The following is a 13,119-nucleotide window of genomic DNA, read 5'->3' on the forward strand; positions in this document are numbered from 1 at the left end:
GTAAAAGGTGACTGATTCCTGAGGTTCCCCCGTCCGTCCTGCCACAAGCCGCACAGAGCTGCTAACACGTCCTGCAGGTATTAGGACCGCCAGCAGGCCAAAGCGCAATTGACCGTCGGAGCTCCGCGCGCGAGAGCCAGAGGCCGCCCCCACCTGCCGCCCCCGTCCGGCCCCGCCCCCTGGGCGCGCAGGCCAATGGGCTGGGCGCCGGGGGAGGCGCGAGGCCGGGGGCGGGGCGGCCGGGGTTGGCGCGGTCGTGGCGGTAGCTGCAGGGGCGGCGGCGGCGGCGACGGCGGCGGCTTGGCCGGGCGTCCGCGGGCCGTGGGGGATGGGGGCGGCGAGCTCCAGCCCTCGGCGGCGGCGGCGGCGGCCGTGAGTGTTGGGCCGGCGTCCGTGTTCGGGACGCGGGATGGAGCGCCGCGGTGAGTGTCGGGTGGCGGCGCTCGCACCAACCGTGGCGGCTGAGGCAGGGGTCTGGGGTCACCAGCGAATTGCCGTCCAGGGTCCGGGCGGCCCAGGCGGCGGCCAGAACTGGAAGCGCCTGCGGGCTGCGCTGAGGGTCGGCGGCGGGCCGGGCCGGTGCCCCCAGGACTCCTGGTCCTCCGGGAGGGGTCCTAGCGGATGAGGGGCGCGGCAGGGGAGGGAGAGCGGGGAGAGCTAGAGAGGGCGTCGCAGGGACCCGCGGACCCCGGTGCCCCCAGTTAGGCGACGCCGTCCCGGTATCTGGGGAAGAGAGTCTCGGGGTGGACTTTCCTCCCTTTCCAGTTCCCCTCAAGTGTCCTGCAGCCGCTCTCCCTTTTCTAACCACGTTCGCTCATCCGCCTTTAAGCGGAATTCTGGAAGGGGCTTCTTCACCCTCCCTGCCCCGCGCTCTCTCTCCGCACCCCCCCGCAGCCCCCGCTTTTGGTTTCTTTAATCGGGTCTTCACTTTCATGTTCCTTACTTGGGATCTTTTTGGAAGTTTAGTGCCTTTTTCTCAAATTTTTGTCTGACATGCGAAAGCTGAGGTGAAATAACAAGACATTTCGTGTTGCCTGTCTTCCTTTTCTTATCACATTTCGCCTCACCTAGGCCCGACTGTTTGTTTATTTATTTATTTGGCGGGGGGAGCGGTAATGAAAAGTAGAAAAACACTCAGTTCCGGTTCTACCCAAGTGCCCCGCTCCGGGGCGTCTCTGTAGGTCTTCACACTCCCTCTCTCTCCCACCACTCCGACCCTTCTGTCACACCCCTGTAGCTGTTCCTTCGCACGCGCACACACGCACCCGCTATCCCAGCCTGGTCCTCGGGTAAGCCCTGTGCTCTGCAGAATAGAAATTGACAGGCGGAGGATTGCAGCTCCCAGGAGGAGAGCAGGAGAGGGTATCCCTGTGAGTTTGTTTCCCGGGCTGTTCCAGGTCCCACAGTCCAAACCTTGGCCCGAGGGAAGGCCTTCCTTTGCCTTGAACAAAGTAGCCAGGGAGTCTCCTTGTCTTTGAGCCCCCTCTGACATTTCCAGGGTCCATCTCGCTTTTTCATCTCCACTCCTCTTTAGAGGGGAGGGTGAGGTTTGTTTACCAACTACCCTCATGGACTGTTTTTTTGTTTTGTTTTTGGTTGTTGACATCCCCTATCCGCCTCTAATGGTGGATCTCTCTGTTACGAGGTGAAAGCTGTAACACGGCTGTGGAGCCAAAATAACCAAAGAACTATTTGTTTGACATTTACCTTTTCCTTTTCTCTTCTTTTTGGGAATTAGCTTCGCCCCCTTGTTCGGTTTGAGGAAGTGTGTGGGGGGGGGTAGTCTCCTGTTCAAGAAAAAGAATTCATAATTAAGTACGAAAGTGAATATTTAGAATGAGTAAAGAAATCGCAACAAATTATGGGTCTTGGAGATTTAAATCCCTTTCTTCAGAGATTTCTTTAGGCAGTTTGCCAGGAATGTATACTTGGAAATGCTTCCTGATTGTAGGAACTAAGCAAGTGAGGAACCCGGACACTTAAGCTTCATTAGCTTTATGGTTCAAATAGCCTTAGTCTCCTGATTCTGAGAAAAAGTCTAGAATGGATTTGAAGAGAAGTAAGATAGGTCTGAGTTGAAAATTTTTCAGTTCCCAAATTGGCAGGAAGTAAAACTCTGGCTGAGATGAAGAAAGCACTGTTCATGGAATGATGGTGGCTGGTCATTCCTGCTCTACCCACCTCCCTAAAATAGAATATCCACTAAATTATCAGCACCTTCTCTTCCCAGTGGTAAAAGCCCTTGATCTAGGAATGTGCGCTGCTTCAGCCACTGCTGTTGGTCTCAGTCGTTAGTACTACTTGAACAAAGCTCATGACCAAAAGGTTCCCTGGAAAGATTTTCATTCCTGTACCATTGGTGATTGATTCAGCATTCACTCAGAAAATTTAGTTGGACACCACTTTATGTGAGAGAAACTTTCAGTCTATTGGGTAGAAGCAGGTAATTTCAAATAAATAGGGCCCAAGGCATAATATCTTGGGTTACCTGAGAAAAGTATGTTGAATGTCCTATGGGAAAGTAAAGGAATGACTTATTTTCAGTAGAGGAAATGAAAAGGCTTTTTGGAAGAAGTGATTTTTTTGTGAGATTGAAGTCGATTAAGAGAATGATTTTAATAAGCACAGAAGGCCAAATGATCCTTCTTGGCAGAGTTGCTGGTTATCCTAATGCACACATACAAGGGTATCATCAGTCAGCTTCTATGATTCTGCTTTGACGGCTACTTTGTTTTTGATTTCCCACCTCATGTCCAGTATAATGATGAGCCACAACACAGAAAGATACATCCCTGTGTAAAGAAACAAGGAGGTTTAAAAGGAGGGTTAACAACACGTTTGGATATGATGAGGATTTTTGTGGACGGTTTGTACTTTCTGCTTTGTCTTTATCTTTTACTCTGATAAGCAGGAGCCCTTTGATGATACTGCCTCCCTGGGATAAGGTTTTTTCTTTTTCTTAAAAAATGCTCCAGTATTTATCCCTGAGAAAGTTTTCAAATACCATAGACTTTCTTTCTAAGGAAGAAGATGGAAAATATTTTGAAAAATATTAAGGGAGAGAGAAAGTTGAATTCGGGGATTATTTCAGTAGAACTTCCTGGAATTTTGTGGGCTTCCCAGGTGGCGCTAGTGGAAAAGAATGCCTGCCAGTGCAGGAGATGTAAGAGACGTGGGTTCCATCCCTGGGTTAGGAAGATCCTCCAGAGGAGGGAATAGCAACCTTACAATTTTACTTTTAATTTATCTAATATTCCCCGAGTACTAAAATAATAAGAGATTTTTATACAGTATGAGTAAGTTTTGACAATTGTATACACTCATGTAATCCCCATAATCAAGATGTAGAACATTTCCATTATTTCAAAAAAGTCTCACATGCAGAACTCCCCCCACCTTCCACACTACAAGCCCAGTCACCAGGCAGCCATTCCTGCTTTTTTGTTACTAAGAATTAGGTTCATCTTTTCTTTGTGCCTGACTTTCATTTAGCATGATGTTTTTGAGATTCACCCATGGTTTTTTGCTGTTATAGATATTTTATTATTGAGTAGTATTCCCTTGTAAGGCTGTTAGCATTTATCTATTGGCACTCAGATTGTTTCCAGTTTTTGACTATCATGAAAAAAGTTGCTACATACATTTGTGTATAGTTTTTGGATGAATGTATTTTTCATTTTGGGGAGTTAGATAAGGGAGTAGAGTTGCTGGCTTTTATGGTAAATGTATGTTCATGTGTATAAGGAACTGCCAGGCTGTTTTCCAAAGTGGTGTGTACCTTGTATAGCACCAATGTGTGGGAGTTTTAGTTGCTGTACATCCTTCCTATCCCAGATTTCACTCTAGCTGAAATTGAGAATTCCAGTAGGCATTTAGTGGTATCTCATTGTGGCTTAAGTTTGTGTTTCCCTGATACTAATGATGTTGAGCACTATTTCATGTGCTTACTGCCCAGTTGTGTATCTTCTTTTTTGAAGTATCTGTTCAGATCTTTTACTAATTAATTTCTTGTGCTGTTTGTTTTATTATTGAGCTAAGAGTTCTTGATGTAATTTGGATACAAGTCCTTTGTCATGTATTTCCTCCCGAATTGTGGGCTTAACAGTTGTCTTTCAAATAGCAGAAGCTTTACATTTCAGTGAAGTTTAGTTAACCAGTTGTTTGTTTGTTTGTTTGTTTAATGGTTCTTGCTTTTTGTGTCTAAGAAATTGTTCCCTAGGTTTTCTATCCAAGTTTTCTTAGAATATAGATCCTCAAACATATTCTTAAAGGACCAGATCATAAATATTTTAGGCTTACAGGCTACAGTACCTCAACCACTCAACTTTGCTGTTGTAGGGCAAAAGAAGCTATTGACAGTACATGAACAGCTGGTATGGCTGTGTCCCCCCATAATTTTTTTAAATAAAAATATGCAGTTGCCTCTTCCAGCTCCAGTATTTAAAAGATTGATAGTTTTAGATAATGTATTTAGGTTTATGATACATGTTGAGTTAACTTTAGGGTATGCTCTGAAGTAAGGATCATTTTTTTCTCATATGGCTATCAAGTTATTTCAGTACCATTTATTGAAAAGAACACCTTTCCCCCTATTGAATTACTTTAGCACCTTTTGAAAATATGTAGGTCTATTTCTAGACTATTCTGTTGATCTGTTTCACTCTCTGTAATAATATCATATTGTTTTGACAACTGTAACTCTATAGTAAATCTTAAAATCAGACATTATGGATCTTCCAAATCTGTTCTTTTTTCAAAAATTTTTTGGCTGCTTAGATTTTTTACATATTATATACATTTCAGAGTCAGCCTATCAATTTCTGCAAAAACCTAGGAAAGATTTTGTTTGGGATTGCTTGAAACCACACATCACTTTGGGGGAAATGAAAGTCTTCAACAGTTTTGAGTCTTCCAGTCAATGAGCATGGCATATCTACTGATTGATTCACTTCTTTAATTTCTTGCCACTAAAGTTTTATAGTTTTAAATTTAGGATTTTAGACATATTTTGTTAAATTTATTCCTAAAAAATCTGATTTTCTGATGTTATTATAAATGGTATTTGTTTCTAAGACATCACTGTCCAATTGTTTGTTCCTAGTATTTAGAAATAAAATTGTAATATATTGACCCTATTTTCTGTGGCCTTGCTAAATTCATTTATTAGTTGCAGTAACTCATTTGTAGGTTTCTTAGAGTTTTTGAGGTATACAAACATATCAATTTTTAATGAAGTGTTTTACTTCTTCCTTTTCAATCTGAATGTGTTTTATTTTTTTCTCTTGTTCTCTTGTACTAAGACCTTCAGTAACAATAGTGTGTGTTAGTTCCTCAGTCATGTCCAACCCTTTGCGACTCCATGGACTGTAGCCTGCCAGGCTCCTTTGTTCATGGAATTCTCCAGGCAAGAACACTGGAGTGGGTAGCCATTCCCATCTCCAGGGGATCTTCCTGACCCAGACATTGAACCCAGGTCTCCTGCATTGCAGACTCAGATTCTTTACCATCTGAGCCACCAGGGAAGCCCAGTAACAATATTGATCCTAATCTTAAAGTGGAAAACATAGATAGTCTTTCATTATTGACCAAGATGTTAACTGTAGATTTTTTGTAGATGCCTCTTAAAAGGTTGAAAAAATTCCTTTCTATTCTACTACTTTGCTGACTGCTTTAATCATGAAAGTTTGCAAAATTTTGTCAAATGCTTTTTCTGCATTTGTTAAGATAATCACATTTTTTTTGTCTATTGACTATTAAACCAAGCTTGATTCTTGAGACAAACATGTTATTTCTTTTAAATATTGTTGGGTTTGACTTGCTAATACTGTATTAGGAAATTTGATCTGTAGTTTTCTTGTAATATATTTGTCTGCTTTCAGTATCAGAGTAATACTGACCTTATAAAATGAGTTGGGAGGTTTTCCATCTCTTCTATTTTTTGAGAGTTTCTGTAGGACTATTTTATCTAGTTCAATAGATTTCATTAGTGAGGCCATCTGGGTCTGCAGTTTTCTTTGTGAGATATTTTAAATTATGAATCCATTTTTTGAAGTACATATAAAGTTACCCCAGATTTTCTATTTTGTGTGTTAGATCTGGTTATTTGTGTCTTTCAAGAAATTTTTCCATTTTATCAGAGTTGAATTTCTTGGCAAAGTTTGTAATAGTCTCATTTCCCTTTTAACATCTGTAGGGTCTGTACTGATTATTTCATTCATGATATTAGTAATTTGTGTTTTCTCACTTTATTTTTTAATCAGTTCAGCAAGATATATATCTATTTAATCGATCTTTTCAAAGAACCAACTTTCAGTTACATTGGTTTTTCTCTGTTACCTGTCTTCCATATCATTGATTTCTTTGTTGTTGTCGTTCAGTTGCTCTGTCGTGTCCGACTCTTTGTGACCCTAGCTTTGACTGTTAACCTTTGTTGGCAAAGTAATGTCTCTGTTTTTTAATATGCTGTCTAGGTTTGTCATTGCTTTTCTTCCAAGGACCAAGCGTCTTTTAATTTCATGGCTGCAGTCGCCATCCACAGTGATTTTGGAGCCCAAGAAAATAAAGAAATCACTGATTTCTACTCTTACCATTATTTCCTTTGTTTTACTTACTTGCTGTTCAATTTGCTCTTTGCTTTATAGCTTGAAGTAAAAGCTTAAATCATTGATTTTAGATCCTCCTTTCTTTTTCATTGTTCAAGTATTTTATTTATTTTTAGAAACCTTTTTATTTTATATTGGCATATAGCCAGTTAACAATGTTGTGATAGTTTCAGGTGGACAGCAGAGAGACTTAGCCATACAAATACATGTATCCATTCTCCCCCAGACTCTCCTCCCACCTAGCCCACCACATAACACTGAGCAGAGTGCCATGTGCTATACAGTAGGACCTTGTTAATATCCATTTTAAATATAGCAGTGTGCACATGTGGATCCCAAGCTCCCTATCTCTTCCCCCCCATCCTTCCCCCTTGGCAACCATGTTTGTTCTCTGTGAGTCTGATTTTGTTTTGTAAATAAGTTCATTTGTATAATTTCTTTTTAGATTCTGCATATAGGGGATGTCATAAGATAATTCTCCTCTGTCTGACTTTACTCAGTATGACAATCTCTAGATCCATCCATGTTGCTGCATATGGACCCTCCTTTCTTTTTAATAAGGTATCTAAAACAGTGTATTTCTCTAACTACTGCTTTTACTGTGTAACTTACCCATTTTGAAATATTGTGTTTTCATTTTTATTCAGTTCAAACTGTTTTCAAATTTGCCTTGTGAAAATGTGACCCATGGATTATTTAAAAATATATTTTTAAATTTCCAAATATTTGTGATTTTCCTACTGTTATTCTATATTTAATTTTGTTTGGGTCAGAGAACATACACTGTATGATTTCAGTTCTCTTAAATTTATTGGGACTTGCTGTATGGTCCTACATATATCTTAGTGAATATTTTATGTGTATTTGAAAAGACTGTGTATTCTGTCATTGGGTAGAATTTTCTATAAATGTGTGTCAGGCAAGTCAAGTTGATTGATAGTATTGTTTAAATTTTCTATATCCTTACAGATTTTCTCTTATTATCCTATCAGTTAATGAGAGAGGATTATTGAAATCTTAACCATCATTGGAATTTATCTATTTTCCTTACATTTCTGTCAAGTTTTGTCTTACATATTCTGAATCTCTATTTTTAGGTGCATACACTTTAAGATCATGTCTTTAAGATGAATTGACTCTTACTGTTATAAAATGTTACTGTTTATCCTTATCTGATTAAAAACTGCTTCTGCTTTCTTATGATTAGTATTTACTTGGTGTATCTTTTTGTGATGTTTTACTTTCAACCTACTTGTGTCTTTCATAATTTACGTGTTTCTTACAGGCAGTTTGTAATTGTGTGTGTGTGCTAAGTTACTTCAGTCATGTCTGACTCTTTGCAATCCTATGGATTGTAGCCTGCCAGACTCCTCTCTGGTATTCTTCAGGCAGGTTGCCATGCCCTTCTCCAGGGGATCTTCCCCACCCAGGGATGGAACCCATGTCTGTTATGTCTCCTACATTTTCAGGTAGGTTCTTTACCACTAGTGCCACCTGGGAAGTCAGTATGTAATTGAGTCTAACTTTTTTGGAGATTGTCCAGTTGTCCAATTTGACCAGTGCTGCCTTTTTATAGGGGTGTTTAGAGAATTTATATTTAATGTAATTATTGATATGATTGGGTTTAAGCCTATCGTCTTGCTGTTTGTCTTTAATTTTTCTCATCTGTTCTTTGTTTCTTTTCCTCTTGTTCTGCCTTCTTTTGGATTGACCAATTTTTTGAAATTCTATTTATAACTACTGTTGGCTTATTAACTGTACCTCTGAAGATTTAATATACATTTTAAATTTATTATAATATACTTTCAAATAATAATATGCTATTTCACATATAGTGTAAGAACCTTACTTGCATTTCCTTCCTCCCTTAGTTTTTGTTATTGTGATACTTTTTGCTATTCTACATATATTGTAAATGCCACACAGATTGCTATTATATTTGTTTTAAATGTCAGTATTTTTTTTTTAAAGAAATTTACAAAATGAGGCTTGTGTTGAAGCTTCATTTGAGGTGAGTCTAGAATATTATTTTATTAGGGCTGGTCTTCATGTACTACTAACACATGTCCTTCTGGGATCTCTCCTTAAGTATTCCATAGATCTCTGTGCTCTGGCTGATGAAAACTCAGAGGTCTCCTAGCCTTGTGAGAGCCCTGGAAATTGTTCAGCTACAGCTCCTTGGAAATTCTTTGTCCATCCTTGTGGGGATTCACCCTATACATATACAGCTTTGAATTCAGCAAGAAAATTAAGGAGTTGCCTATGCAGATTACTGGAGCTCTTTCTCTGCCTACCTTCTTCCTCTCTGGTACTCTGTTGTACTAATTCCAGAGCTATGATTGCTCTTTCCTCAGCAAGAGCACCACACTCTGTTTGGCTTCCTCCTTCTGTTCCATGGTCTAGAATGTGCCTCCAGGCAGAAAGTTGGGGTGACTTGTAGGGATCACCTCATTTGTTAGTGATTCCATCTCTCCAGGATCATGGTCCTGTGCTGTTTATAGTCTGATGTATAAAAATAATATAGTGGAAGGGCAAATCTGATCTCAGTTATTCCTGCATTGATGTAGTCAAAATTTTAAGACTTTTTTAAAATCTGGAAATTTTTTTTTCATCATTTTAGTGCAGTTTATTTGTTTAAGAAACTGTTGTTTGCTCTATAAAATGGTGCACAGTCTAGACTTTACTGAGTGCATCCTGTGATGTAATTTAACATATTCTTTTGTCTTCTGTATTGCTTATAAAGTGGTAATTGGATCTAGAGCAGAGTTTCTCAGTCTTGACAGTTTTTGGCCATTTGGGGCTAGGTAATTCTCTGCTGGGGTGGAGGGAGGAGGGTTGAGAGGTGCTCTCTTGCGCAGGCAGGATGCGTAGCGGCATCCTTGGCCTCTATTCACCAGATGTCAGTACGATTCCTTCCCAGTTGTGAGAACCAAAGGTGTCTACAGACACTGTAAAATGTTTTTGGAACAAAGTTCTATTATGAAAAGTATGCTACGTAGCTACAGAATCAATTTCAGGAATATGAAGATCCCTACCCAGCAAAAATAGGAATACTTATAAATGTTAACACTGCAGAGAACACATGGAAAAGATTTTAACAGTATGGAAGTTGAAGTTTCTCAGAGTGACAGAAAAGTAACATCACAGAGGATAAGAATTTCTGTTTTAGAAGAGAAAAATACTTGAGACAATAATAATGTAAAATGGTAAAAACAGTTTTAAGATATTGGACTTCTATGATAGATATACAGATGGTTTTACTTTTTCTTTTTTTAAATGGTTTATGATTTAATTATAAACCAAAAATTTTGGAGTTGCAGAAAGGTTTTAATAGTGTACTTTTTCATACTGGAAACTCACTTGTGTGACATAAAATTTCTTTAAACAAAATGTAAATTAGGGAGAATTAATAAAATAACCCCTTTAATTTAAAAGTGAACTACAGTTTTCACTAATGTTTCCAAATACCCTGTTCCTCCTTACTAAGGAAAAAGAGTAGAAAAGATGACAGATAATTAATACATTTTTTAAAAAGATTTAAGAGGAGGATTGGGATTGAGAGACTTCTCAAAATTTCCCTCAGATAACAGTACTTATAAGTTAATCATCCAGTATTCTTTGAGGAGCCACTCTGTTGGTTCTGTGCACAATAGTTGGCTGTTTTGATACGGTTTAAAGGTAGATCTGGTGGGAAGGGTCTTGAGGTTAACCCAGAGCAGATCCAGCGGGCGGACTTTCCTCTGTTGAGCTCTCTGAGGGTTACCTTGCCTCTACCTTCCATGGCTTTAGAATGCTTTCCTCTCTTCTCCATTGATGTCCTTCAGTTTAGTCCTCAGTGGTTTCCATGATGAGTGTCTGTGGTACATCATTCTCTTCCAGTAGGATTTGAAGGAACATTTGATTGTTAGATGTCCCTAGCATTGTTAGTACTTTTTATCTTGACACAGTTATGTTTAAAGTTTAATGGGTAAGTTTTCAAAAATTAAATCTGCAAAATGATAGTAGAGCCCAAGTAATTGAGGAGCCTGAGGTTCTCATATTTTTCTTTTCCAGTAACAACCTAGGGGCTTAATTAGGATCACTTGCCCAGAATTGTTTGGGTGTGAGAAGTGTCTTTCTTCCTTTTCTTGTTAGTGGGTAGTCCCCCTATTTCTTTCTCTTTCTGTCTTCCCTGTTCTGTCTCCATCTTATTTTCTCTGCCTTAACTTGTCCCTGAATCTTTCTTGGTCTTCTTTCTCTCCTCTCCACGATTGTTTCTCACCCTCCCACATCTCTCATGGTGTTTTTCCTCTCCCCCCCTCCCATGTGCTCCTTTCTGTCTTTTCACACCACTGCTTCTACCTCACACATGAGGACCTCATGCACAACATTGTCAGTTTAACTTTAATAAGGAACACAATCCCCTTTATTAAGGGAGTGGTGATTAATGGAGTAAGAGAGTACAAAATTATTAATATACAGGTATTTTATTTTTTAAGTAAAAAGCATTATATTAAATATGATCCATATTTTGCAACCATGTATTATTGTTTAGTCCCTAAGTTGTGTCTGACTTTTTGTGACTCCATAGACTAGCCCTCCAGACTCTAGCCTTTCCCAGGTAAGAATATTGGAGTGGGTTGCCATTTCCTTCTCTATGCTAATATACAGGTATTTAAAAATAGATATAAAAGAGTGTTTGAGATTGAGTAACTTTCTTATATTTCTTCCCCAAACCTTTTCTTAGGATTTAATTAGGGTTGCAGTGCTCCAGCCCCCTTTTGGCCTGGGATCCCTGACCTCTCATTAGTTTGTTTCAGTTCAGGGCATCATCAGTTTCCATGGTGAGAGTCCATGGTGCGTTGTTCTTTTTAAGTGTGGTTAGGAGAGTTTGGATTTAGGGTTTCCTTAGTATCTATGGCATGTCCTTGATACTATTGTTTTTGAAGTTTGAAGGGTAAATTTGTGTAAGTTGAATCTGAAAATTCCAGCGTGGAGCTAAAGTAACCAAGGAGCTGAGCGTTTTCAGATTTATCTTTTATAAAGTAGCACCTGAGGGCCAAATTTGCTTTATTTCCCCAACATTGTTTTTAGTAAGAGTTCAAAGATATGAGAGGTGTTCCTCTTCCCTTTGCCAGTGAGTATTTTCTCCCTGTCTTGCTACCTCACTTGTTGGCTCTATCATGCTCACTTCCTTTTTCTGTTTCTGGAAGTAGGTGGTTGCTCCTTTCTCTTTTTTTTCTCATTATCTTCTTTCTGCCCTCACTTGTTTCTGTCTTCCTTGGTTTTGCCTCTCTCCCCAGTTTCCGCTTACTCTTCTTCCTCACACTCACTTGTCTTTTTCTGCATTCTCCCCGTGTGACCATTTTTTTTCTCTGCCTCCAACACTACGCTTAGCCTCCCTATCCGCCCCATGGGTCCTGTTTCTCCATCAGTTCTTCAGTTCTTTCTGAATGTTCCAGCATGAAGATAACTGATAAGGCTTGTTTTCCTGAGTAGAATGATGTGGAAACCTATGTGCTTTCGGCCCCTGCTGCTTTCTTTAGTTATTCCATCTTTCTCAGACATTTTTTCTCATTCCGAGCGAGTTTGCAAGTGCAATAGAAGTAATTTATAGGTCTAAGTGGGAAATAGGACCCTGTACAGAGGGTAGAGTAGTTAGTTGGTTTTGAGGAAGTTTATTTTTCTGAAAAGGAGTCAGGCTTGTGTTACACTTTTACCTGCTTTGGATCGTGTTTTTGTTTTCTTAAGAGTTGGAGAGAGAGGGACAAGGTCGTCAAAAGAAGTACCTCATAAAAAAATGTATATTGTTCATCCAAGAAATTTTCGTTTGTCAGATGTAGTCATCAGGTGACCTATTCCTAAGGTTCCTCCGCCCGTTCTGCCACAAGCCACACGGGGCTGCTAACACGTCCTGCAGCGCTCAGGACCGCCAGCCGGCCAAGGTGCAGCTGACCGTCGGAACCCCGGGCGCGTGAACCAGAGGCCGCCCCCACCTGCCGCCCGCGTCCGGCCCCGCCCCCCGGGCGCGCGGACCAATGGGCTGGGCTCCGGGAGGCGGGAGGCGCGAGGCCGGGGGCGGGGCGGCCGGGGTTGGGGCGGTAGTGGCGGTAGCTGCAGGGGCCGCGGCGGCGGCGGCGGCGGCGGCTTTGGCCGGGCGTCCGAAAGCCGTGGGGGATGGGGCCGGCGGCGGCGGCCGTGACGACCGTGAGTGTCGGGCGGGCGTTCGCGCCCGGGACGCGGGATGAAGCGCCGCGGTGAGTGTCGGATGGCGGCGTTCGCTCCAGCTGCCGCGGCCGAGGCAGGGCATTGGGGTCACCGGCGAGTTGACGTCTAGGGTCCGGGCGGCCCAGGCGGCGGCGGGAAGTGGAGGCCACTGCGGGTGCGCTAATGACCGGTGGCGGCGGGCCGGGTCGGTGTGCCCAGGACTCCTGGTCCTCCGGGAGGGGTCGGACGGGACGAGGGGCGCGGCAGCGGAGGGGGAGCCGGGAGGGCACGAGCGGTGGCCCTGAGCGGATGAAGAAGATAATAAAAGCAA

General features: G+C 41.5%; 1 protein-coding gene across 3 annotated transcripts in view; it reads left to right on the forward strand.

Annotated features, from left to right (window-relative positions):
- The first annotated feature begins 264 nt into the window (after window positions 1-264).
- Window positions 265-13,119, forward strand: part of ARHGAP29 (Rho GTPase activating protein 29) — an 81,369-nt gene continuing 68,514 nt past the window's right edge. For 2 of the 3 annotated variants that reach the window (XM_006057553.4, XM_006057555.4), the window contains exon 1: window positions 265-422. The gene's annotated coding sequence lies outside the window, so the exon portion shown is untranslated. Of the gene's footprint in view, window positions 423-12,682; window positions 12,839-13,119 lie in introns of those variants that run through there. The other variant, XM_006057554.4, reaches the window with a different exon arrangement.

The sequence above is a fragment of the Bubalus bubalis genome, chromosome 6 (assembly GCF_019923935.1).
Source record: "Bubalus bubalis isolate 160015118507 breed Murrah chromosome 6, NDDB_SH_1, whole genome shotgun sequence".
Lineage (NCBI taxonomy): Eukaryota > Metazoa > Chordata > Mammalia > Artiodactyla > Bovidae > Bubalus > Bubalus bubalis.